This window comes from Mauremys reevesii, linkage group 3, assembly GCF_016161935.1.
Source record: "Mauremys reevesii isolate NIE-2019 linkage group 3, ASM1616193v1, whole genome shotgun sequence".
NCBI lineage: Eukaryota > Metazoa > Chordata > Testudines > Geoemydidae > Mauremys > Mauremys reevesii.
The window spans coordinates 90,285,678-90,313,515 of record NC_052625.1 but is presented as its reverse complement, the minus strand read 5'-3'; the positions used below and the strand labels follow the sequence as shown (position 1 = coordinate 90,313,515).

Genomic DNA, 27,838 nt, shown 5'->3' with positions numbered 1-27,838 from the left:
TGGGCCATCTCACCGCCCACTCTACCAGAGCCCAGGCTTCATCAGCTGCCTTTCTGGCTCACGTTCCAATACAAGAAATATGTCATGCGGCAACCTGGTCATCGGTTCATACCTTCGCTTCTCACTATGCTCTGGTCCAGCAATCTAGAGATGATGCAGCCTTTGGCTCGGCGGTCCTACATTCCGCCACATCTCTCTCCGACCCCACCGCCTAGGTAAGGCTTGGGAATCACCTAACTGGAATGGATATGAGCAAGCACTCGAAGAAGAAAAAACGGTTACTTACCTTTGTAACTGTTGTTCTTCGAGATGTGTTGCTCATATCCATTCCACACCCACCCTCCTTCCCCACTGTCGGAGTAGCTGGCAAGAAGGAACTGAGGGTCGGGTGGGTCGGCTGGGGTATATATCCGGTGCCGTAATGGCACCACTCCAGGGGGCGCTCAGCCGACCCACTGAGTGTTACTAGGGTAAAAATCTTCCGACGAACGTGCACGTGGTGCGCGCACACCTAACTGGAATGGATATGAGCAACACATCTCGAAGAACAACAGTTACAAAGGTAAGTAACCGTTTTTTCTGTTCTCGACTATCACTGACATGCTGAGCAACTAAGGGAAAGTCACTTAGTCCATATCTAAACTGACCCATAGCAAAATGAGGTTAATACTTATCATCCAAATCTGTGAAGAAGTTGCAGCTCTTCAGATGAAAGATGCTATGGTAGGTAAAGTGTTGTTAATAATAATTTCACATATTTTAAAAAGATACTGTTTAGCTGAAATCTTACATCTAACTTTCCACGTTAGTATAGCAGCAAAAATTATAAACCCTTGAAAATGCAATATAATTAAAATGCTGACATTTGTTTAACAATACTGGTACTAAATGTCATTGGTATAATTGTGCCAAAATAAAAACACAAATTCAAGTGAGATAAGCTCTTTGAAATGCAATTTTTGTTTTGTTCTTTCCTAAGCTTTAGAAAAATCTGTCAAACTACAAATCAGCCAATCAGTCGCACAGTTGAAACACACTGCACATTACAGTGTTTATAATGATTAGTTTACATTATTCAGAGTGTATTATGAGGAGAAAAACCTCCTGATTGCAAGATTAAAGAGACTGTCCTTCATGTAGTAGTCACATGGCTCCTAGAGAAAGCTGCAGATCAAAATAAAAACACCACCATTTTTTTTTCCAAATGTGTAAAAGGGAAAAGAGCAGAATAAAAGACTGGAATACGAATGAACAAGAAAAAAATAAACAGTATAGTTGAATTTACTTTTACTATTAATATATGTTTTTATTTTTTCTGTTTTGTGGTTTTTTGAGGAGAGGGTGGGAGGCATATTGGATCGTAGGTCTATGATAAAGACAGGAAAGATAGGGAGGACTCAGGTGCCCTTAAAATGTATCGGCAGAAACTTGATTAAACTGGGACTGCTTTTCAGCAGTAGTAAAGGTTTAACTTTATTTTAAAAGCTGCAGCTGCATTTTGATCCCTTGCAATCATCACTTTAAAAAAAACGAAAACTGGAGAGATGTTCTAGAGATCTCAGATGACAAATTATTCAAAATGCAGTAGTTAGATTGAGTTGTTGACCTGTGAAATCAGAGAAAGGTCGGAAACAGAGGTCAACAATAGAATTCAGTGATTCATCAAATAGTTTGAATCATTTAGAAGGCTGGAAACTATCCATGTATTTAATGCTTTGTATTTTCTCTGGTTTATATTCTTCCCCAGTGAACAATATGCAGTAGAATATCATTAAAACACATCTTTGTACCTACTAATATCTACATGAGTGACATAAATCATTAAAATGTTGAGCAAATGACCCAACTGAGGGACAAACATTAATGCAAAAAAGATTTTTAAAGTAATGTAAGGAATAACGTCCAGTGCATAAGAATTCAAACTAGAACACAAGTCACTAAGGAAGTCCTACAGAATATCTAAGCCAAGTCCAGTGGCAATTGCTCACATTCCTTTTGAGAATATCCTCTATTGCCTTTGATATTCTAGATAAATTTGGGGTGCTAAGCACTGGTTGGCCCTCCCAGAATGCTTCTAATTCCTTGCACCCACCAACAAAATATCTCCTATACAAAAGGTGCTGAAACCACTCTTTGGAGTAGGTTTGCTTTTTGTACTGTGTGATTAGCCAGTCTCCACTGCTACAGGGCCAGCAGGGAGTGTGGTCTCTGGCATCACAGATACAATTGTGGCCTTTCCACCATTATCATCCCTCAGTCTCTTGCTGGCGACTTGTCTGTTGCACTTGCTGCACTTCATTGCACAAGGGGTTAAATTTGCCAGAAATCACTTATCTGTGCAAATTGTGCTGAACACAAAGTAACAGAAATCAGTGCAAAAAGTCTAAAAAATTAACCATATGTCCTTGCAAGGAATTACGCTGGACACTATGGCCAAAGCATTTATGTTACAGCTGTCAGCCCAAGTGTTCAACTGTTGCACATTCTTAACATGCTGCTTTATCTACTTGCAATATATTCCATCTTTCATGGGCATATTCCAACAGCAAAATAGTGTACAATTTAACACAGGCCATGAGTGTTGGGGGAATAGTGACACTGCTTACCCAACGTGCTGTAAGACATCAAGTGCATTTTATAACATCTTAGCAGAAAACAATTAATCTTAGCCATTATTTTCTCCTGATTCTCACTACTTATGTTTGAAAGGCTTTCATAAAACAGGCATTTGAGCCTTGCAATCACATTTTGAGGCAATGCATGTTTTCCTACATCTGCATATATGCTCTCATAGATTCTCTATTCATGGAGCTGGTCCTTCAATATTACCTCTCAGAAAAATTATAGGGCAATTATCAGCCTTTTCCTTCCCCGTTTTGAAAACTGCCTCTGCTCTCATTGCAGAGATCCTTCACAAAGCAATGTTTTTCAGCAGCCTATTGGCGTTCAATAAGTAACCTCTGCTAGTCCAGTTACACTGATAGCTTTCCTCTCTTCCTGCCCCTTTGCTAATCCTATTGTTGCAATAATCTAGTGCCTCCACACCTCTTATTCTTATACACTGTGAGAATTCTCATAACAGTTCTCAAGTCCAAAGAATGCCTTGCAAGAAGGCATTGGAAATTGAAAAGGAACTAAAATTATTATTTTTATTGATTTTTTCATGATTTTAATGGTTAGATGGTATTGCTGTGGTATTAATCATCATTTTGTATGTTTCACTTTAAAGGTCCCTGCAGCTTCATGGATGTCCCAGAGCAGGTGTGAAAGATAGGCAGATGACATACACAAGAGTGGACTGGTTGACAAAATTGAGGTCCATCCATGAAAGGGAAGAGCAGGGAGGATTTATTCCTGGATATGCACAGAGAAATGAATAAGGATTTGGACTGAAGGTATCACATTTTTGTCAATGTAATTAACACCTACAATACAGTAGTTTAGATATGTGTCAGAGCTATCATGTTGAGAACGTTCACCAGTGGTAAAACAGCACCTTCACCCAGTCTCAGCTCCCCTAAACAAGAATATTACCCTCCTCTAATAATCCCCATGTACGCCAAATTTCCATTGCTGAATGAGGGCACATTTGTTCCGAGCATGGTACAAGGATGGTACATCCAAATAGAGCCTTTCGTTCTTTTTACTAAAGCAGTAATGCAGAGGACAAATTAAGACTTACAGATAAAGAATTCATAAAAATAAATCGCTGTAACAGTTTTAATTTAGGAGAACCATCTGATTATCTTCAGCTTTTCAAGCTCTCTTTACTAAGAATAATCTAGCTGCTGTGTGAGTGAAGTCTGCAGTTACCCAGATGAGAGTTGGGCAAAGACCACATGATGTGCTTTAAGTGTTAAGAGATTGGAGATCTCATTTAAATTCAGAATAAGTAAATCTATTTGAATAACAACATTTATTATAATGTAGAGCTTCATATTTATTTCAGGTTGCTTTATATCTTGATAATTATGCATGCAACTGGACTGTGTTTATTAAATGAGATAAGGTGCTTATTATATTTCTAGTGAATGCCCAGATATCATCATCATATAAACATTATTACTTTGCTACCACATAAAACCACATAAATAACAGCTTCCAGTTTTATGAAAATATATTGCTCTAAATCCCCAAAGAGCGGCCAAACAATGTTAGATACCTTGTTTAAAAGCAAAAAAGAAAGAAAATATACAGAAGTTACCAATTTATCCAGGAGATTTTTACTAGTCTTTTTACAATTTGTTCCATTTACAGTACTTTAAATGTTATCATAAAATAATTGTCAGTGTGTATGGGCAGGTGGAGACTGGTGGCTGCTGGCTGGGAGCCCAGCTCTGAAGGCAGAGCAGTGCAGAAGTAAGGATGCCATGGTATGGTAACATCACCCTTACGTCCCCACTGCTGCTTGCAGAACAGGGCCCTCAGTCAGCAGCCGACACTCTCTGGCCACCCAGCTCTGAAGGCAGCAGCGTAGCAATAAGGGTGCATGGTATGGTATTGCCACTTTTACTTCTGTGCTGCTGCTGGCGGGAAGCTGCTTCAGAGCTGGGTGCCTGGCCTGCAGCCGCTGCTCTCTGGCCAACCAGCTTAGAAGGCAGCGCAGAAGTAAGAGTGGTAATACCACAATCCCCTCTAAAATGACCGTATGATCACCTGCAACTCCCTTTTGGGTCAGGGCCCCCAATTTGAGAAACTGTGATCTCCTCCATGAAACTGGTATAGTATAGGATAAAAGCACATAAAAGACCAGATTTCACAGGGGGAAAGCAGATTTCATGGCCGTGAATTTAGTAGGGCTATAGTCATAGAACCTGGGCAAAATCATACAAATCCTCATTTACATGAATAATCTCCCCAGTATCAATGGGATAAGCCCAAGGCCGGCTCCAGGTTTTTTGCTGCCCCAAGCAAAAAAAAGAGAGTGCCGCCCCTTGAAAGGTGCCGCCCCAAGCACATGCTTGGAACGCTGGTGCCTAGAGCTGGCCCTGGGTAAGCCACCTGAGTAATGACTTACTCATGTGAAAATTTGCAAGATAAAAACTCTTATACTAGCAGTGTCCTATATTGCTCTATACAAAATGTTCAGATGTGAGTTCTGGCTCCAGAAGAGGCTGGCATCTGAAGACAAAGATTTTGAGAGAAGAATGTCTGGATCTCGCCCACAATAAACTGATTCTAGTGAAGCTGTCATGGTTAACGATGCCAAGCCATGAACACACACAAAAAAAAAACTTGCAGAAGAAAAGACGATCTGCCCCACTACCAAGCAAGATGCTGCTCTAATGACCAAACAAAAATTTGGAGGGGATTGCAAATACAAGTGTTTAGGAAATACAGTTTGTAACAGCAGCTGGTTTGCTTGAAATCAACATATTTCTGCAATGAAATATTCCCAAAAGAAAAATTATAGTCATTTATATGAGGAAAACACAATGTAGACTGACCATTACCTACCGGCTATAGTATGCATGGAATGCAGTGTTAAGCATTTTGAATGGCTAACAATTTTCACAAAACAGGATACTTTGGGTACACGGTGCAACTCCTTATTTGTTTGGACAGTATCAAGTACCCTTTCACAGCTCAATAAACAAACAGTAATTGAAAACACATCCGTTGACCTCTAGGGTTCCCTGTGATGCACATGTTTTTATGAAGGTTGCTGAAGAAGCAAATATTTTTAGGGGTGATTTTTAGGGCAGGTGGAGAATAGCTGCATAGCTATTTTGTAAAGTGTGCTGCAGGCTGTTTTTGTAGCGCTGTGGTTATGGTGCTGCTGTTTGTTTGATCATAAATGACAGTGCAATGGGGTGTATAAACCCATGTCAGGGGTTAATACATACAGAAGAGGCAAGAAATGGACTATCTGGGCTCAGCTGCAGCTGCTGCAATAGAAGACTTAACTTTCATGGTCAAAGGGAGGCTGAGAAGGAAATTCTTTCTAAGAGTTCTGCTGGATGGCCTGAGATCTCTGTGAGTCAAAGGAGCTTGCAAGTCACTGAGTCAGAGAGATCAATACATTCAAAAGATAAACTCCACCTCTGGTTAGCAGGCTGTTTTTTTCACTGGGGTTGGCTAAGCAAACTTTATTTTACAAGGCTATAGTAAAGCACAAGGTACTTTTACCCTGGGACTTTTGAGGATACAATGAATTATGGTGTGCTGAAAGTTTGGGAAGGATGAATTAACTTTGGACAAAGGGACTCCCCTTACTTTTACTCCATAAGGCAGCTATGATTCTGAATATGGACTGAACACATTTTACATGGTATTCAACAAAGATACAGCTTCCTTCAGCATGTGAGTGGGACAAACACCTGAACTTGCTTCACTCATGCTGATGATTAAGGATGCCATCTTCTCCCAGTTCACTGATGTCACCATTCAATCTCAGGCATATGATCTCTTCATATAAAACCCAAATCAATATTAAATTTGGCTGGTACAGATGGTAACTACATACTAAAAATCCTGAATATAGGAAGAAGTCCTGTAGTAAGCAGCCACCAAGGGATGACTGGCACAAGAAGAACATGCGGAAATGTGAACAAAAAGGAAGAGTCATTTTCCATAAATTGGCTAGAATAAGAAAAGAGTGCCATAACATATTCCATAAACAATTGTATAGTGCAAGGCCCGTGTACCCATAATAAGTCATCATAATAAATTCTTCAACAAATCTAAATGTGTCTTCATACCTGATAGGCAGGTAGCAAAATACCTGCAATCAACACTACATGGGTTATGGGAAGAGAAATATAATCATGATCTGTTTATTGATCTGTCACATGCTGCAGGAAAGGCTTTAAACAGAAAATAGTGAGTAAAATCATCAGCTGATATAAATCATCATAATCCCACTAAAGTAAGTGGAGCTACAGCTGAGGACCTGGCCCTGAGTCTATCTTCCTTTCATATTACAAGCTGAAATATCTACCTTCTAGTTAATAGATTTCAAAAACTTCCACACTTATCAAACACAGCCAGAACTAATTCTGATTCTAACACATTCACATTACAAAGAAAGACATTTTTTCTTCTCTCCTCTTCTTTTGGTCTCAATGCTTAACGCTGCTGGACACCAAAATCAGGGTTTACACTGTAGTTAAGGAAACTGAAAGTGCACCTGGAACTCTCAAAATTATAGGAGATACTTTTCCCCAAGCTGTCTGAATCACCACGTTCAATTCCTTGGTTTTTTTTTTTAATTTTAATTACTTCAAAGTTTTCATTCCACCTTCAAATAAAGCGGAGGTGCATATGGTACATAAAGAGTTGTCCCTCAGCACTCTGCAATGAGGAGATTTTTAACTGTTTGCCCAAAGTGTTTACACATCACTCTGAATCTATGATCAGTGGAGAGAGCGCCAAAGACGACTGTGGTAAATAACTTAGAGCTGATGATTTGTAAGGTGTGTGAGCATCATCAAAATGTTATCTGAAGCTCAATTGCAATATTCAATGTTTACTTAGGTTTAAAAGAATCTACACCAAAGAATACCCATCCGGAGCTATGGAGGACCTTGGTTTAATTCTGAAAGCCCAAAGAGAAGTTTCACAATCAATCCAGCAGCAGAGCTTACCCTTGCTCTCCTCCCAACCACATCACACTGATCAGCTGTCAGCAGACTCAAAGTGAATTCGAAATTCCATCCCATTTCACATTTTCCTCAAAACAGAAATCCTACTCTAACTGCCTCAGCCCTCCTCCAGTGCTCCAATAAATTGGCTCTGCAGCCCTGCATGAGCGGTCCACTACTTCAGGCTATTTTGGACTGTGTGGGACAGGACAGCACAGCCAAGGAGGCGCCCCCTCACCAAGAATGCTGTGCTGGCAGCCCCATCTCTTTTACACTGAAGGAGTCTTTGCTCTAGTGTCCACCTTGACCTCAAATGTGATAGCATGGCACAGGGAGAGAGATGGTCTCTTAGGTAGGAAGGTCCCAGGCCATGTAACTATTGTGCTTCTTCTGGAAATCAGTAAATAGTCTTTCAGCCAAACCCTTATTTTATAAACATTATTTTAATTCATGATAGGTTTCAGGCTGATTGCTCTGGAAGATGAAGCCCCCTCTTCACCCACAGAAGTACAGCACAGCACGGACAGAGATTGTGGAAGCTTCCCATCACTTCACCCACTATGTCACAATCCTGTTCTGGAGAAAATCATCTCTAGGGCTCAGGGGGGTCAGTCTCTATGCCCATTTAATCGTTAGCCTCTCTGTTGAAAAAGCCAACAAGGATGCCAATTAGTGCCAAGATTGGCGGTGGTTTTTGCAAAATGGACACTTGTCCAGTAGGTACTAGAATGAAATCAACTATTTTATGTCAGTTCCTCATCAGCTATCAAATGTCTACAAATGTTGGTCACTAACAACCTAGACTACATTCAAATAAGCAAGCCAAAGGTGAAAGTTTCTACATCCCAGTCACCTGACCCATTTGTTCCCACTCTTAGGTTATTTTTAGATATATATTTTTGATGGGCACAGAAAAACACAAAAGAAAACCTGTATGTAATGCTACCAGACACTATTCTCCCCAATGCTTTAATACTTTGCCTGTTCTTCACTCACCCAGGATTCAATGGAAACTGCTGAGTGCACAATATTTTTTGAAAAACGAGCATTTAGATGCCTAAATATGTACACACAACTTTAGGCACCCATTTCTGAAAATACTGGTCTCATCTGCAGTCTTGGAGTACTGAAGCAATTAAAAAGGTGAAAACTTTATCAATTCTAAATTTATTTGGTATTCCAAAATAAAAGGCCACCATTTCAAGCTGTTGGCACCCGGATAAACACGTCAAAGATACAGTGAATCAGAAAAACAAACAGCAGCACCATAACCACAGCGCTACAAAAACAGCCTGCAGCACACTTTACAAAATAGCTATGCAGCTATTCTCCACCTGCCCTAAAAATCACCCCTAAAAATATTTGCTTCTTCAGCAACCTTCATAAAAACATGTGCCTCACAGAGAACCCTAGAGGTCAACGGATTTGAAGGAGGAGAGCACATTTCAAAGGATAGGGGCTCTCACAGGCCAGTATGATACATCTGTTACCCTTTACTTGTAAACCCATTCTCTTAGCAGTTAGTTTTTTCCCTTAGAGACCGTCCTTCAAAAAAAGAATACATCTTTGGTGTGGGGGAACGGGGATTATTATTTATTTTTTTTTATCAATAATGTTTGTGATTTTGTCATATCAGCACCCAAGTCATCATTGTGTCCTTAGTTTAAGCAAAACATTAACAACTTTAAATTTTTCAAGTAGAGATGGATCCAATCAGACCTACACTTTGAGGAATTCATAATCTGTGGCTAGATCTAACTTTTGCTCTTAGGTTTTTGTTGGTTTTTTAAAGTTATTTACATATGAGAAATCCCTCTAAAGAGCTAACTAAGATAAGTCAATATACAAACCAAGGACTTTAAGTAGCACTTTTGTTAATAATGCTAACTAGACACCTTGTCATGTAAATTCATCTGTGCTGTACGGAACCATACAAGAGATAATAAACCAAAGATTTAAGATTTAAGATTTAATTCAAGTGTGATAATTGCAAATCATTTTGTTTTACATATTTTTGTTTATGAAATGTTTTGTATCCTATGAAATGAGATGAAATCCAAGTCTTTCCATTGAAGAGAATACCGGGAGAGCTCATCAGCGGAGCACTTTTCAGACTCTCTGATACTGTCGTGACAAAGCTGGATTAGTGAGATGCTGGACAGATTCTCAGAACAAATTTCTTAACTAATCAACAGAAAGGCTTAAAATAAGATTGTCACTGGTGAAGAACCAACTTTGCAAAAGATGGTCAGCCAGACTTTTCAGCTGCTGCAAAATAAAACTGTAAAATCAAGATTACACATACAATACTTGTAGAAAACAGACTTGTATATAATCAATTTCAGATTTTATACATGTTCAGCAATACTGACAGACAAAAGCTTATCAATTTAAGCAGGAATGCCCTCATGGGAGAATGAAAACTTTAACAAACCAAAACTTAAGATGCAATGTATATTAAAGCCTGAGGACACATCTCTAATGCTATTTTTTCCCCCCGGATGCCACTATTGTTTTACTGCAGTACACACGCACCACCACACACCATTTAGAAAACAGGTCAATATGAACTAATTCATTTTGTTTTAATAACAGGATTTGCAGAAACAAGGATATGCATCAGATGGGTTAAATTAGCTTCAGACATTATTCCCATATTCATCCAAGGTTATGTTGCCAACTCATTTTCTTCAGAAAATACAATTTTCACTCAACAGCATAATTCCTATTAACCCACAAAGAAGTTAATAGAGCACTCTTTTGAGAATTTTAAAGTAGCATTTCACTAGCGTTAACATACCATGGAAGTAAGTGAAAATTCTAGTGACAGGATCCCTTGATCAAATAAAATGTTCAACTGGCATGTAGATATTTGAACGAGCAAACGTTGCTTAAATGTACTCTTATATAAGTCCAGAGGTAGTAGTGAAAGGGTGAAAATGGAACTGAAAGCTGGAAAATTAGAAAAAAACAAGAGACAGAAATGAAGAGGAGCAAGCAGTATCCCCTTTTCAATAAAATCTATTTGTTCAAGTGCAAGAGGGATTAAATGTAGGGTTTCTGTTAATTGCACAGGGCCTAAAGGTCAAGGAAGTCCGAGATCCACCTAGCACATTAGATCCTTTCAGATAAACACACTAAGAGTATGGCTTCACTGCAGGTAACCTGGGCTCCTACCAGCTTTTAGAACAACTTCTCTCTCCCTACTGTCCACATAGAGAAACCTCTAATCGGGGTCTGGAGGTGATTTAAGCTTCAGCTAGGGATGTGGGTTAGAGCTCAGGCTACACTATAACTTGGGCAGGAACCTGCCCACTTTGCAGCGAGGATGCAGGCAAAATTTACTTGAGTACTCACAGTTCTCAAATGCTTTCCCCATAATATCCCACAAAGGATATTATAAGTTTGCCCATAATTGACTGGGAAAAAATCCTAGAGTGTCTCAGCACAAAGAACCATGGGATACACCCCCAGACACACATTGGGCAGTGCAGAAACAGTAAGTACATTGTAATTCAGGTAGAGCTTTTGCTGTGGGGATGCTCACATCCAAGCTAAGCTAACCCAGATGTTCAGACCTGGGTGCCAATCACCCTGGTTTAACTGTGCAGTCAAAACATACCTAACGTACAACACTGAAAACATATGTGGTCCCTATTCCAGATATTGTGGAAGGAGGTATTCTCTTAATTCCATAGATGGCACACATACATTCACTTCAGTTTTGCACAATGATGATATGTTGGCAATTTTGTTAATAGCTGTCATATTTTAAACTACCCCAAATCAAAATATTTTGAGAGTTATACTAGGAACAGGCCCCTTGTAGAAATATAAAATGTCATTTATTGTGTGCAACACAGCTGAGTTCAATCAGTACCAGATTATATTACCAATCTATTAAATCTTAATTTCTGCAATTATGGAATCTATTGTGTCATTTATGGAGGTGATCACTTACATCCAAACAAATCCATTTCAAACTAAGTCCACACGTAAGAACCTAGTCTGCTAATTACTTTTTTAGTTTGAGAGAGACTGTGGCTCTCAGAGATAAACTTAGGCTACTACTATTAATATCTTGACAGCTATTGTAAACTAATCTGAATTTCTAAACCAGTCTTCATTGCATTTTATTATGAATAGAGAGTTTGCTTGTTTGTTTTTATAACATTTTTTGCCAGTATCTGGTTCCTTTTACATGTAATGAAAGACATGACAGATTCATTAAAAAATTCTAAACACTCTTGAATAATGTTCTAGCTATCACCACAATGCAGTTTGCCCTGTTCCTGGTTTAATTTAAAACATGACCCAAAGAAAAAGAAATTGAGGTGATTAATTAGAATAAATACTATTAATATTTCACAAGTCAGTGTCAATGAACTAGCTTAACCATTTATATCATCATCATCAGGTTTAGCTATAACAAACTTCTGATTTACAAAGAAATCAGTGTCCATATAAGCTGTAATAATGTGAGAGAATCTAAAGTTGGAAACTCAACTTTAAGAAGAATGTAAGTGTGCAGTACAGCATATCATGTATTAGTAAACAAAATATGCAGCATTTCTTTGAAGACACATAGTAGTAGTCCACTCCAGTCATTCAACTTTACAAAGTTATTCTTTACACTCAGGTAACTTTTCAAATGTTCAGTTTCCATATAATGAGCAAGTCTAAGACATCTTTCATGGTTATTTTATACACTCTACTTTAAAACAAAGAAAGACCAGAGATCACAAAACACTACAGAGCCATTGCCTCTCTACAACAGGACAATTACACTTTTGTGTGTATGGGGGTGGGGAGAAAAGAATGCTACAGAGTATATAACTACAGGAAAGTTTTGCAAGTAAACTATTTTTAATTGCCAGTATAGTTGATATGGTGCATCCCTTTATCCTGAAAACTAGCACCTGACATAATCTGCCCTGAGATACGCAGAAAAAAAAGACCATCGCACTAACAGCCAAGGCTGGAAGAACACACAAATAGTTCAAAGTCACCTTTGTATACCCACATATACCTCCTCTGCCAAGATGCACTGTGCCTTCCTTGGCGATAATTAACAATCTGTGCCTGAAAATCAAGGTGTGTAATAAAAAAAATCAGAAGTCTTAATTTAACTTTTTTTTTTTTATAGTCAAGCTGAAATGGAATCTAGCTGGCTCTCTCATAGCAGCATTACTTCTGCAGTGCCAACCAGAGTCCAAAGTAGTAAAATATAATTATATTAAAAATAGATCTGACTAGGAATACAGTGAGCAGATTTGTTGAATATGAAAGTGCACTTTTACATAGTTGAACTGTCCTTTTAATTCACTTGTTAGGGATACTTATTTCTTTAACAATATCTGAATTCTCAATACAAACTATAGGATTTTCTCTTCTAGAATTTCTAGAACTTCACAAAACATTCTAAGCCAAAATCAGTATTCCTGAGCTACTGTCTATTGAGGCAATAGACTTAAATCTAATAAAACTATTTAACAATTTAAACAAATTTAAAAAAAAATATTCCCCAAGTTCTCTGATTCCTGATATATGAATAGGACTTAACTTGCTAGGGTCCTTACCCATCCTACCCAAACAAGGGACAAACACCGTGTAAAGGTGCCACCCAACCTGCGATATCACCCATCACAAGAGCAAAGATTTATATCTATGTACAATAACTATTAATCTGCATGTAGTTAATAGAGTGAAAAAAACATTAACATGCTTCATAGGTCCCATATTTTTTTCCCCCTGGGGGAGGAGGCGATGGCATATTGGCAGTATAGTCATGCATAATGGTAGAGAGGCAGAATGGTCTTGTGCCTAGATCTCTGGACTGGGAATCAGGACACTAGGTTCTATTCCCGGCTCTGCTACGGGTCTGCTGAGTGACCTTGGGCAAGTCTTTTTAACCTCTCTGTGCCTCAGTTCCCTGTCTGTAAAATGGGTATAATCAGTGATGAGCTGCCAAAATATTAACAACAGGTTCCCTCCTCCTCACCTCACAAGGGGGTCGTGCCCCCCCGGGGGGTCGTGCCCCATCCAACCCCCCATGTTCCTTGACAACCCCCCAGGACACCTGGCCCATCTCCCCCCCTTCCCTGTCCCCTGACTGCCCCTTGCCGCCCCATCCAACCCCTCCTCTCGTTCTTGATGGCCCCCCGGAACCCCTACCCCATCCAACCACCCCTTCTCTCTGTCCCTGACTGCCCCCACCACCTCATCCAACCCCTGCTCCTTCCTGACCGCCCCAGGACCCTTGACCCCATTCAATCCCCTGTTCCCTGCCCTCTGACTGCCCCTGACCCCTATCCACCCCACAACCCACCGAACACCCCCGCCCTTCTCCCTGCCCCCTTACCACACTGTGTGGGGCCGGGACCAGGTCCGCTCTGCCGGGACCATGACCGGTGCCATGGGGCTCAACTCCCCGGGCTGGGCCAGAGCCGCTCGGCCAGCACCAGGACCGGCACCGTGGAGCCCGACTCCCCGAGCCGGGCTGGGACGGAGCCACTCGGCCGGCACCGGGACCGGCGCCACGGGATCTGACTCCCCAAGCCAGGCCAGGCTGGAGCCACTTGGCCGGCACCGGGACCGGTGCCGCGGGATCCCACTCCCCGGGCCGGGCCGGAGCCGCTCAGCCAGCACCGGGACCGGGGCCGTGGGATCCAACTCCCGGCCGAGCCGCCGCCAGCACCGGGACCAGCGCCGCGGGGCCCGACTCCCCAGGCCTGGCCGGAGCCGCCAGCGCCGCGGGGCCCGACTTGCCGGGCCGGAAGTGGGGGTGCTTGGCCGGGACCGGGCTGGGGCACTCGGCCGGGGCCAGGTGGAGCCGGACTGGGCCGCGCGCGCCGTCCACCCCCCCCCCACACCCGGCTTACCTGCCTGCTCCTTGTTTCAGGCTTCTCGCGAACATTTGATTCGCGGGAAGCAGGGGAGGGGGAGGAGAAGGAGGGCGGAGCATTCAGGGGAGAGGGGGAGGTGAGCTGGGGCCAGGGCTGGGTGGACAGCTGCCCGAGCCTTTGTTAAATTTAAAAGCTTTTTAGAACCGGTTGTCCTGGAACAACCGGTTCTAAAAAGGCTTCTAAATTTAACAACCGGTTCCTGTGAACCGGTGCGAACTGGCTGGAGCTCATTCATCATCATTCATTCATTCATGCCCGTCACCCCAACCGGGGTATGGGCCGCCAACCACAGATCTCCATAGTCTTCTATCCTGGAGCTCACCACGGGGTATAATGACATTTACCTTCTTTGTAAACTGCTTCAAGATCTGCTGAAGAAAAGAGGTATGTAAGAGCTAGCTGTTATTGTTACAGAAAACCTGGGTTTAGCTAATCGATTTTATTATTATTGTTACAAGGCAAGAATATTTTGCATTGAATTCAATGGAACTTTTGCGGGTTTTTTTTTTTTTACTGGTCTTTCATAAAAAAAAATTAAAATAAAATATCAATTCCATACCCTAAGCAAAATTTTGCATGTGTGTATGCATATTTTACTTCTGTTGAGCAGATTTAAACTTAATTGAGATTATACTTCCTATTACACTGGGGAAAACCTGACATGATTTTAAATACGGAAAAACAAATTGTTAAGTCTTTTATAATCACAGTTTGCAATTAACTTCTCATCCCTAATGCAAGTATAGCACTAATCTATCAACTCATGCATTGTTACATTTGTCTCATTATACTGCATGATCACAGAAAATATACCGCATTATGGAAAATACGTATGTGTTGGTGGGTCTCCACTCAGCCACTATCTTAAAACACTTCCCTGAAAAGCTAAATGGGCTTAAACTGAGTGGAAATAAATTATTATAGTTTCTGTCTAGTGTTTTGGTTTTCACGATAGCAATCCCTGTTATCTCAAAGTGATATGCATGTGCCAACCACATTCAGGCTTGCCTCATTTATTATAAAAGCACTGACCTTTCAAACATTCTCCGGGTCTTCCTTTAAAAAATAAACAAACATGTCAGTGTCAGTGAAGTGGAAAATTAGCCTTTTGAAACAAAACAAAAAATACCCACATTAAAAAAAAGCCATAACTGAACGAAAAATGTATGCTGAATCATGTAAGGCTGATTTTATTGTGCATACTCCAGAAAAGTCCTTGACATCACTAATGTTTGCCTTATGAATAAATCCCAGAGCCAAAACTCCATCTGGAAGAGATTTGAACTGCTATCCACAGGCATTTCAGGATCTGAACCAAAAGGTTTACGGCATTACAATCCAGCTAATTCTATTGCTTCTAATTCCAGCTGGACTTAAACTCTTATCTCTGCACTTCAGGCCTTCAGATATGTCCTATCACAGTAGCACCAATTCCCAGAGAATACTCAACTCCATGACCCAAATGAGATTAAATCCCTCCAGATAGACCAAGTAAATGGCTCATAACTTGTTTCTGTCACTTTCACTAATGCCTTTGTACCGTGAAAGAAACCAGCAAAGGTGTAAATATCCACAAATGATTAACTGTGCTTTCCCCCACTTCTATCAGTGATTCCAGTTGTCTGCTTCCTGCTGAGGACATCACAGAGATACGCAGTACCTGAACTTTCTCCTTAAATACTGTGTTAATCAACTGCTAGACAGATATTTGTACTTTATCAATTTAATGGTTGTTATTCTTGGTGATTTTTATATATATATCTCCACCCCTCTCCTCTCAGAACTGTTACATTTATACTTGAAAGGAGTCATACTTAGACTCTTTCAGATCAAGCTACACCACTGCACAAGCTATACCATTGCACACTTCCTCAGATTAAACAGGTTCCACCCAAAATGAGGCAAAATGGACTGATCAAAGCTTAGTCAGAAAGACATAGGTTACTTTCAAGCACCTAAAGACACTGTTTCCAATCAACTGTCAACAGGTCCTTTAAAACAAGTGAAAGAGAAAGCAGTGATTCCTCCTCTAAAGATACTGGGATACAACTGAGAAATTGCCTTGGGAATCAAAATCAAAACTATGAATATACAGTCCAAGCTAAGGAGTTCTTCTTAGAAACAGCTCCCTAGGATCATGGCATATTTATTTTGTGGGGACCCAGCAGCTAACAAAACAACAAAATAAAGAAACTTCATTTCATAACTTGGTCTGTGAAACTGGAACCAATTCTACATTGGCCCAAGTCATGTGAAGATTAAGGTGATAAAACATAAGGAATGATTAAGGTATCTGGGCTTTGCAATTCCAACTCCTTGGCGATGTCTCTAGAGGACTTCAGAGAGGCAGACACCACACAGAAAGCCTCCAACTGGAAACATTCTCTGCTGACCTCCCTTTATAACAAAAGGATAGACCACTTATACTCTACAGCACCTAAATAGATGGAAATAGTTACCCAGATAATCCCTGTATATTGGAGCTCAAAAGTGCCACACATGAACTTATCGGATGTGAATACCAGCTTGGGAAAACTGCTATGCAAATTGGAACCAGCCTCTGTTACTCATTCAAGGAACCATAACTAGACAAAGCCACTGATTAATATATGAAACCCAAGCATCAAGTGAGCGCCTTATAGTCTGCGGTTCAAACTGTCCTCAGTATCAATGAGGTTATCATGTGGTAAAAATAAAATATATTTATCTAGATAAAGAATGGCCTCCAAGTGTTTGTTCTGTCATCAGAAGAAAGAAATCTTAGCCATCAACAGAATTTGATCATGGTACATATTTCCACTAGATGTTTATAACCTTAGTAAGTCACCAAAAAGCCATGTAGCCTTCAACAGTAGAGATTTTTTTATTTTTAAATGCAATAAAACCAGAATTCAGTAAATACACACACACACACACACACACACACTATAACCCAGACCCACTAAGTCTTTAACAGTGTTAGAGGAAGGTCCAAATGTATGTTTTCCTACAATCTTTCATCAGCTGCATTTACACTAATGCAGAGCAATGGCACACTGCAATGAGTTTAAACAAAAAAATTATCCTATATATGGGATGAACTAGATGCCCTGACTTTTCTAAGTGTAAGGTTATGCATTTAGGGATGTCTAACAAGAACTTTAGTTATAAGCTGGGGACGCACCAGTTGGAAGTAACGGAGGAGGAGAAGGACCTAGGAGTCCTGGTTGATCGCAAGATGACTATGAGTAGGCAATGTGATGTGGCCGTTAAAAAAGCTAATGCGGTCTTGGGTTGCATTAGGCGAGGTATTTCTAGTAGGGATAAGGAGGTGCTAGTCCCGTTATATAAGGCGCTGGTGAGACCTCATTTGGAGTATTGTGTGCAGTTTTGGTCTCCCATGTTTAAGAAGGATGAATTCAAACTAGAACAGGTACAAAGAAGGGCCACTAGAATGATCCGAGGAATGGAAGGCCTTTCGTATGAAAGGAGACTTGAGGAGCTCGGTTTGTTTTCCTTAACCAAAAGAAGGATGAGAGGAGATATGATTACACTCTTTAAATATATCAGAGGGATAAATACCAGGGAAGGTGAAGAATTGTTTCAGCTCAGTGCTAATGTGGACACGAGGACGAACGGATATAAACTGTCAGTCAGGAAATTCAGGCTTGAAATTAGACGAAGGTTCCTAACCATCAGGGGAGTGCAATACTGGAACAGTCTACCGAGGGAAACAGTGGGGGCGAAGGACCTCCACGACTTTAAGATTAAGCTAGATAAGTTTATGGAGGGGATGGTATGATAGGATAACGGGCTTAGTCAATAGGTCAATTATGTGCCTGGTATGATGTAACCTTTTCCAGAGGGTTTGGCTGGAGAGTCTTGCCCGCATGCTCGGGGTTCAGCTGACCGCCATATTTGAGGTCGGGAAGGAATTTTCCTCCAGGGAAGATTGGCTATGGCCCTGGAGGTTTTTCGCCTTCCTCCGAAGCATGGGGCAGGGTTCACTTGCTAAGGAGTGGGTGGATCGGCTTATGTGGCCTGCATCTTGCAGGAGGTCAGACTAGATGATCATAATGGTCCCTTCTGATCTTGAATTCTATGATTCTATGATTCTATGATTCTATATGCTACTTCTATTCTATGAGTCAGGATATGCAAAAGAAGTAGAAGCTTCCTTTCACCACCCCAACTATGTGCTTCAGTTATGATTTTGAGGAGCCTCTCTGGGGGGCTCTCTAGAGCCGGGGCAGGCAAACCTTTTGGGCTGAGGGTGCATCGGGTTTCGGAAATTGTATGGAGGGCTGGCTGTGCCTCCCCAAACAGCCTGGCATGGCCTGGGCCCTGCTTCTCGCCCCCACCGCCCACCCCCCCAGTACTCGCTGCCCCACCCAACTCTCCCACTCCCTGTCCCCCAGAACCCACACCCCGACTGCCCCCCTGCCGCCTCATCCAACCCCTCCTCTCATTCCTGACTGCCCTCCCCCTCCGCCCCATCCAACAACCCTTTCTCCCTCACCACCCCAGAACCCTTGCTCCAGACTCCCCACTGCCCCATCCAATCCCCGCTCCTTCCTGACTGCCCCCGTGACCCCTGCAGCCATTCAACCCCGTTCCCAGCCCTTTGACCGCCCCCCCCCTATCCACCCCCACCCCCGGTCCGCCACCCCAAACTCCCCTGCCCTCTATCCAACCCCACCTCCTCCCTTACCGCGCTGTCTGGAGCACCAGTGGCTGGCAGTGCTACAGTCGCGCCGCCCAGCTGGAGCCAGCCACGCCACCGCGCAGCACAGAGCACCGGGTCAGGCTGCGGCTCTGCAGCTGTGCTGCCCGGCTGCCCAGAGCATTGCACCAGTGGCGCAGTGAGCTGAGGCTGAGGGGGAGGGACTGGAGGCTAGCCTCTCGGGCCAGGAGCTCAGGAGCCAGGCAGAGGGTCCCACGGGCCGGATGTGGCCCGCAGGCCGTAATTTCCCCACCTCTGCTGTAGAGAGTGCCAACAAAGATACTAACTTAAAAAGAAATGTCAAGACCTTGCACAATTTTTATGTATACTGGTGACTAATTGTTAATATAATTCAGCACTGTATCAACATGCAGAGCAATTGGACAATATACGCTTTGAGAAGTTTTGAGGTCAGGTATCTGGTCAATATTTGGTTCTGCTTTCTGGGCTGAACCAGCTCCATAAAGTTTAATAGAAAGACTCCCACTGTCTCCAAGATAAATTGGTTTGGGCATTTAATGATTTTTAAAATAGTGGTTTTCAACCAAGAGAACAGCATCTGTGGAAAACTTCCCAAGTCTTCTGCTGTGCAAGGTTATTACTCTTACAAATCCTGCTAGAAACCTTACTCCACTATTCTGTTTTTGTTTCTGCTCTGCTGTCAGTGGTAGTGGCAGTACTTTTCAAACAGATATTTCACATTAGAAATATCTACCATAGTAATGAAAGCCATAGTCTGCAAGCATGTTTTGTATTCATTTCCACTGTTTCCCCTTCATGAGTGCTTGAATTGTTTAACCAAAAACACCTTTGAGCAAGGCATTATTCTACCTTATATTCACATTCACCATCCACTTAGGAGCAGAGGCCCAGATTCTAAAGGTATTTAGGCCTAGCTCTGTGATTAAGTTTGCTAGGTGACTTTTCAAAAGTGAGTTACCTTCTCTCTCACATATCCTGAGACCAACACAGCTACAACAACACAGTAAATAACCTTAAGCATGTAAGTTGTGCTACTGAAGTCATTGGAAACTATGCACAAACTAAAAGTTAAGCACATACTTAAATATCTTGCTGAACCCTGGTCATATTTAGCACAACATCATGATATGACTCAGGGCCCATCCAAATTGCTTTATCCTGTCAGGTATGTCAACAATAGGGCTATTTCTAACAACAAACAATAAGGCAATTTGAATATCAGTAGTACTTTGCTCTTAAGCTCTAGTTCCTTCCATTCAAGGATCTCAATGTACTTCACAAACAGGAATCAAAATGTCTCCTACCACTCCTCTGCGACAAAGAAATGTCATTTATGGTTTTACAGAGTTAACTGAGGAAGTAACATTAAAGTCAACAGTGTCAAACATGGGATCTTACAAGTGGGCATCTAAATAAAATTGGCCTGACCTTCAGAGGTGCTCAGCACCTACTCTCATTGATCTAAGTTTTGCAGAATCAAACCTGTTTTGTTCAGATAAGTAAATATGGATTTAGATACCTAGCTTTCAATATCCAGAACCTGTTTTCAAGAGATGCTGAGCACTCGCAGCGGTTGACTACATACCTGAAATCAGTGTGATTTGAAGGCACTCAGCACCTCTGAAAAATCAGGCTTCCAGGTCTGAAAATTTCAACCTGATCAGGATCAGAGAATGAATTGTTGAAAACCTGGGAATATAGCTCAGTCAGAACCAGAGCCATCAGTATGCACTTGAAATTTTGTTCTGTGAATCTACATTGTTCATCTGTAGGACTCTGTTTGAGATGACTGCCTTTTAGGTACAAAAAACATTCCAAACAAAACAAATCACCACAGATCCTCTGATTAGTTTCTCCAGAAATGAATAATTACATCCTCCAGGTCACTCATCTTGGATGTGACTCTTTGCTATTTTCCATAATGCAGATCTATGTAAATCCCAACATAAAGAGATTTACAATCTATTTCAATTACATTTAATTGAAAAAAAGCTTATTTTCCCTATCCTATTTTACTCATTTTACGATGTTTCTTTCTTTGGCAGCTATACACTGATGATCTAAAGTAATTTTTTTCCAGCTGTGAATTACAGCCTTTCAGAAAAATCTGACATTTTTCTTTTGTCTTCCAGTTGGTTCCCATGGCTTTCTTCTCCTCACCCCATATTCTAGGAAACATAGTGTTTCCTTGTTCTCTGCTCCTAAATCAAGAGAAAATTAGTGGTTATAGCATTGGGGCAAAGGCTCTCTTTCTTCTGGGTAGAGGCATAGCTTTCTCACTTCTTACCCCTGGAAAACAAAAACCCAGCAGGTTCTGATTGCCAAGACTCGTATCCAGAAACTCATCATGAGCTAAAATGCATCTGGCACCAAGGAACAGAAGGTCTGGGCACTAAAGCAGGGAATTACTGATGTGCCAAGACCAGATTTCTGTTGATGAACCTTTATGGATGTCGGCACTGAATAGGGTTGGCTGAAGGCACTCACAAAGTGGAGATTTGTTGGCTCACATACATCATTAATGAAATGATAGCATGTGGAGGAGAGAAAACCTCAATCAAATCTGATAAAACTGTATTTCTGGCATTTATTTCCCACAATGCTAAATTAAGCATCCCTTACACCCCTCCTCTCTGCCCCCTTTCCTGGCTGCATAACAAACATCATTAAAGGGTGTTGATTCTCAATGGACTGCCTTAGAAGTGGTTATCTTCTAAAGAGCAGGCAAGGAATTTTTTACTGAAACCTTTGTGAAGTATAAAGAGGGTGGAGGTGGTCATGCAGAGAATAAAAAGTAGTAATAGACTAATAGAAAACAATGCAGTAAAGTAATCCATAATAACTGCATTGCTTTTGAAAATCTTGCCTCACCAATATAACAAACATCAAGGATAATAAAAAGTTGTTAGGCATCATCTGTCGCATTCCTGTTGCATTTGTTATCTGGACTTCTAAAATAGCTAAGGGATCAGTTGGTTTGAGCTTTTATGGTGTGTTTTAAATATAGCTAGGCCACTGGGTGAAGTTAATGTAAAAATAGGTAGTGCAAATAAATGTCTCTTTTCATATTTAACTAAATAGCAAAAATTCAAAGAAATAGCAGCCAAGATCATAATGTTGACTTTACAGCAAAGGAGACATTACCTACTAATGAAAAATCTGCCATGAATCATTCATAATTCGCTCAATAATAATTTACACTTGGCTGCATTTTATTGTGTTGAACAGAATGTAATCAGGCCTGATGACCTTTAAGTACTCTTTTAAGTCAGGTATCTCAAAATGTGATCTGTACTCAGCAAGGTCTCTGAATTCCATTTTACTCAGTGCTTTGAAACAGACAGCTGCGCAAAGATACAGTTCTGATCCATCCTGTGGATTGACAGTAGGTTTTAGCATTTATTCATAGCTTTACAGATTAGCATGAACTTTATTTTATCCAAACTGAAATGCATTGTGTCATTGTCCAGCTGTGATTAAGATGATGGTACTGCACTGAAACCAAAAAAGGCCTCTTACTGAAAGAAAAATGCATCATGTGTATTTGTGAACAATTTTAAAATAATAATGATGATTAGAAGTCCAGATACCCTATATGAACAGTTTGGCAGGACATATCAGTAATTTGGCCGGTTTTGCTTTTATGGAAACCAATACATCATAAGACTTGTTAATTTTAAAGGGCTTTGGGACAAATTATTTGCAGGTGTAAATGAGGAAAATTCACTTAAAGCTGGAAGAGCTGCACCAGTTTGCACTAGCAGAGAAATTAGCCCTCATTTGAGGGTTTTGGTGTTTTGTTTGTTTGGGAGGGGTGGGGTCAAATGCCAATAAACCACTAGGAAGAGTTACATTGAACTAAATGTACTTCTTTTAGGTGGAACATAAACCCAGTCCCTTCTCTCAGGGTCTCTAGAACTTGCTGTTCAGTTAAAATTCATGCTAAGTACATTAAAAGCAACAGACAGGAAATATAACTTTCCTTTGGGCTATCTCCATCATCATCTGAAGGCCCCCTGCCTCTATGGCTACTAGCTAAGACAAAGACTAGAGGGCCAGGACACTTTGTCTGTTAACTCAGGAAATATTCCGTCTCACTTAAGTGCTGTGGTAGCAGAAAGAATGTCTAGCCAATGTGTGTCTAACACGTCTCAATAATCTATAGCAGATTTGTAATTAGCATAAATATACAAAATTGCCACACACAAAAAAAGCAATTTTCAGGGGAATATTCTAAAATTAGAGTTGTAACTTAATATCAGTATTCAAGGAAAATACGGCATGTAGGTATTTGTATATAATAATTACCATAAGATATGTTGTTCAGGGGCTGGGTCCCCTAAGTAGAAGAGAGAAAGAGTGCATCTAGTTATGCCAAGAGAAGTAAGAGAGAGGAAGAGGCAGCAAATGTGTGAATGAGTATAGCCCTCTTCAGCAGCATCTCTGATTGCCTTGGAGTGGTAGAATCCACTTGGCTCCTATTCCTGCAATGTGACTCTATGGCTAAGCTTGTGCTCCTTGGGTTGATGGCTGCTCTCAGCCTGCTGGTCTTCTTGAGCTATCCTAGATACTTAATGCATGGTGCCTCTATTCAGTAATCAGAGGAATAAATGAATAAACAGCCCTTATGACTTCTGGAACACTTACAATTTCTGTACTTTAAAGGAACCAAGAAGCAACCATTTGCACGAAAAATCAAACATTTAAAGGAAAAGGTAGGGTTAAATTAAAAGGAGTAAGGACAGGGATAAAGGGAAAAGGCAAGAGAGTCAAAGTTAACAAAAGAATGATTATCAAAACCTATAAAAAAACAAACACCCCGTCCCTCTAATAAATATTCATAACACAGCCCTATTCTGAGCAAATTATATATTTGTTTAGGCTTGCATGACTTATTATAAGGCTGTCTTGAATATTAAGATTACTAAATCCATAGAAAGGGTTCTCAACTGAAGTTCCCTTTTTTAAGTAACGGGTGTAGAAATGCTGTCCAACGGAGGGTCGCACTTTTACCAGGAACTTGAGGGCAGCACACAGTTTACCTAGAAAAAGGCAAACTGAGGCCAATTACAACAAGATAGCAAATCAAATAATAGAGATTTGTGGTCTCTGTGAGCTGCATCTTTGAATGAAATAATGAAGGTGGCAGTGTGCTCTGTTTTACTTCATAGACACCATGTGAACACTTTTTGGTTACCTTTATTTTAAGCAATACTAAATTTAAAAGAAGAGGTCATATTGCTAGCAAAGAAAGACCACTGTAAATTTGCTAATGAAACAGTGTTAACTTTATGCATCATCAAAGTTGTTCTAAAATACAAACTCCGGAGCTATGATTGTGTGTGTTGGTGCACCAATGAAACAGACGGCTTGCAGTTTTCTTTTCTGACTGTATCAGTTCTTTGCTTTTTGTTTTTATTGCAGATGGTTTTCACATATGCTTTTTGTTTGGTGCCCAAGAGTTTTGCACATTTATTTTGGTTAGAGTTTTGGCTTAGGATGTCAGTGAGTGAACTACATGAATGGAAAAGAGAATTTGATAGGATAATGATGGGGGAGAGGGGAATAGCGAGAGAGTGCACAAATCTGGATTTAAAAATACTTTATGAGAGTCTTTGGGTGTATTATCAGTACTTGGAGCTGAACACTCTACTACCTGCTACTCTCCTCTGGGAGAGCATCTGCAGGAGAACAGATACTCCACTGATTCCAAAAGCAGGATAAATATGGGAGCTGCTGGAGAAGAAACATTGTCTTGGATATGTTTCATCATACCAAATGAAGGGAAAAATAGGTCTTGTTTACTTCTATTTAAGATGTTTTATGTCTGTTATCTTCGTGCTAAAAAATGTCCACATGCCTTTCTAATCTTGCACAAACTAATCTTCCTTCTTCTCTACACTGCCATGAATTAAAAGGCTGGTAAGCTAGGTCATAAAATTCACAATGATCTATTTCAGAGACAAGGGGATTTTTCTTTACATTAATCATAAACAAATATAAAAAAAGAAAATGTAATCTTACCACAACGCTAGACATCCAAGTAGGCAGTTGAAGCCATTCATAGGCGCGATCTAACTGCACTTTCTACTATCAAACTGAAATGTTATACAGCAATTAAAAAGGGATTACAGAGCAACACTATTGTTAGTTCGGGTTGAAAGATGCTTTCCATTATAAGCCTGATTGTTGTATATGCTGGTCCAAAGTTCTCAGACAAACCCAAACCTCTGTTTCAGCATGAGGTTTCTTATGTTTATCCTCAGGCCAGAGGAGACATTTATTGGTGGTGGTTTTTGAAAAATTGGATGTTAACCAAATTGTTTTTTGCATTGTGAGACTTCAGAAACATATTCTTTCTCCAGCTATGAAAACCTCTTGTTAGCCATTTCAAGTGCACTCAAGAATGCCCAGGATTCCTACAGTTCCCACCTATACTCTACATACTGGCCAATAAGCTGCCACTCATCCACAACATATGGGTGGGAGACTTGGGCCCCACAGTCCGGGTCACCCACCCAGTATAAGCCATGAATGCCAACTTCTCACCTCTCCTGGATATGGACCAGAGTCATCAGCCACTGCCATGCACTATACACATGTAATCTGCAGACTCCATTATACCCTGTTCACACTCCTTTATGAGTTAAATACCCACTCGCATATTGTCTATTCTAGGCATGAGCCACAGACACTATAATACTCTAAATAGCCCCCTAATGTGAGCTGATGGTCCTCTCCTAATGTATGCTGTGATATTAGCATTTACTGAAATGAACGTGCACACTGTTGTAATTCATATACTGTATACAGCAGAGCAGACTTACATTTCTTCTGTGTGGGAGCTGGCAGGGGTCTCTGACCCAGATTTTTTTAAAGGTATTTAGGTGCCGCTCCACTAATTCAAACCATTGAAAACGAAGTGGGCAATTACCACCTCTGCAGTCATAGGACAAAGAAGAAATGGGCTATGTCTACACCACAGCCTATGTCGGCATAACTTATGTCGCTCAGGGGTGTTAAAAATCCACCCCCGAGTGACATGTTGGCGTAACATATAAGTGCTTGTGGGCACAGCACTACGTTGGCAGGAAAGCTTCTCCCACCAACATAGCTACTGTCATTCGCGGAGGTGGTTTTATTATGCTAACAGGAGAGTGCTCGCCAGTCGGCATAAAGTGTCTTTACCTGATGTGTCGCTGCAGCACTGTATGTATAGACCTGACCTTAGTGGGTTACAGATTGAAGTAATGAGACATTAAATCAGTCTGTCTAGCAGCTTTATGAATTTATGCTCCCAGGCTCATCTTTTGAAGGTGTTCTGAAGGTTTCCTTTGTGGCTGCGGACTGAGAAGTTAGATAAAAAGTGATCAATTTGTGAAAAGTGTTTACCCAGGTGCAATAGGGTGCTTTTGCACCCAACAACTATTTGGGTGAAACTAGGTGATCACTATGCTCTCTAATTAACATACACAGAAAATGGTAAGAGACAAAAACACCACTTCATTTTGAATGGCTTCTTGCAACATTTGTTAATGCCTTATGTTTAACAATCTGTTCCACCTCATAGTTAGCTGTGACACTCTGAGTACCTTTCTCGGGCCTTAAGAAGAGTTCCGTGGAGCTGGAAAGCTTGTCTCTTCACCAACAGAGGATGGTCCAATAGAAGATGTTACCTCACCCACCTTGTCTTTCTCATGCTTAGTCAGTCACATACTTAAGTATCTTGCTGGTACAGAGCCTAAGCAAAGAAAAATGCCACCCTATTGTCAATGGAAATGTCACTTCGGTCCCATCAAAGCTCAGCTTCCAGCTGAAGTGCCCCCCCATGTGAAGTGTTGGAGGAATGCAAGCCTGGAAAGCATAGCTGACAAATGTGCAGTTTCATAAACTACCATCTCATAAGTTTGAAAAGTCAATTATTCACAACAAGACTTTTAGGAAAATGCTTGCAAAATTAATCTGTTAAGTAACACATCTATTTAGTTTTGCTAATGAAAAAATAATTGCACTAAGAAACAAAGTACCTTAGATTCAAAGAGCAAGTTAATGTAGCCTTGAGAATAAGGTTTATGATCATATCATCACTGTTTGTTATTTGCTTTCTTAACACAGCCACACACACACACACACACGCTATTTCCCTCTTTTTATTTAATGGGAGCAGCTATTCAAAGTCTCTAGGTGCTTTTACAATAAATAAAATATATAAAAAGATGCAGAAAATCCACAAAATCTGGAGTACAGTGCCCAACCAAACCCATCCTCACTAGAATAATATTCAAATTAATTGCAACACCCACATTTTACCATCCACAGCCCATATCCCACTCTTATCAAAGACCCAGTACGGGGGGGGGGGGGAACTGAAGAGTTAGTCCAGAGTTGAGGATGCCTAAGTGAAAAATACCTGCCACCAGCCCCCTCTCGTGTAAACCAAGGAACTATTATAATGTTTCCACTTATCTCAACAATGGGAATATCACAGGTGGAGAGATGGGCTATTATGTATTAATCCACTGATTTCAATGGAGTTACACCAGCCTTACACCGTTACAAATGAAATCAGAATCTTGGTTTATTTACCAATAAATAATCTGCTATAAGGTCTACTTCTTGGCGTGCAGAACACCCTTTTTTCAATGGGAATTTCACATGCAGAGGAT

At 40.8% G+C, this 27,838-nt stretch overlaps 1 protein-coding gene and 1 long non-coding RNA gene across 6 annotated transcripts in view; one reads left to right on the top strand and one right to left on the bottom strand.

The window, feature by feature from the left end:
- Positions 1 to 27,838, bottom strand: part of PRKN (parkin RBR E3 ubiquitin protein ligase) — a 1,176,340-nt gene that overhangs the window by 600,574 nt on the left and 547,928 nt on the right. The window lies entirely within an intron of this gene.
- Positions 1,227 to 7,740, top strand: LOC120400718. The gene is made up of 3 exons (XR_005596024.1): positions 1,227 to 1,269; positions 3,230 to 3,395; positions 7,477 to 7,740. It is a non-coding gene; the product is annotated as an uncharacterized LOC120400718 (long non-coding RNA).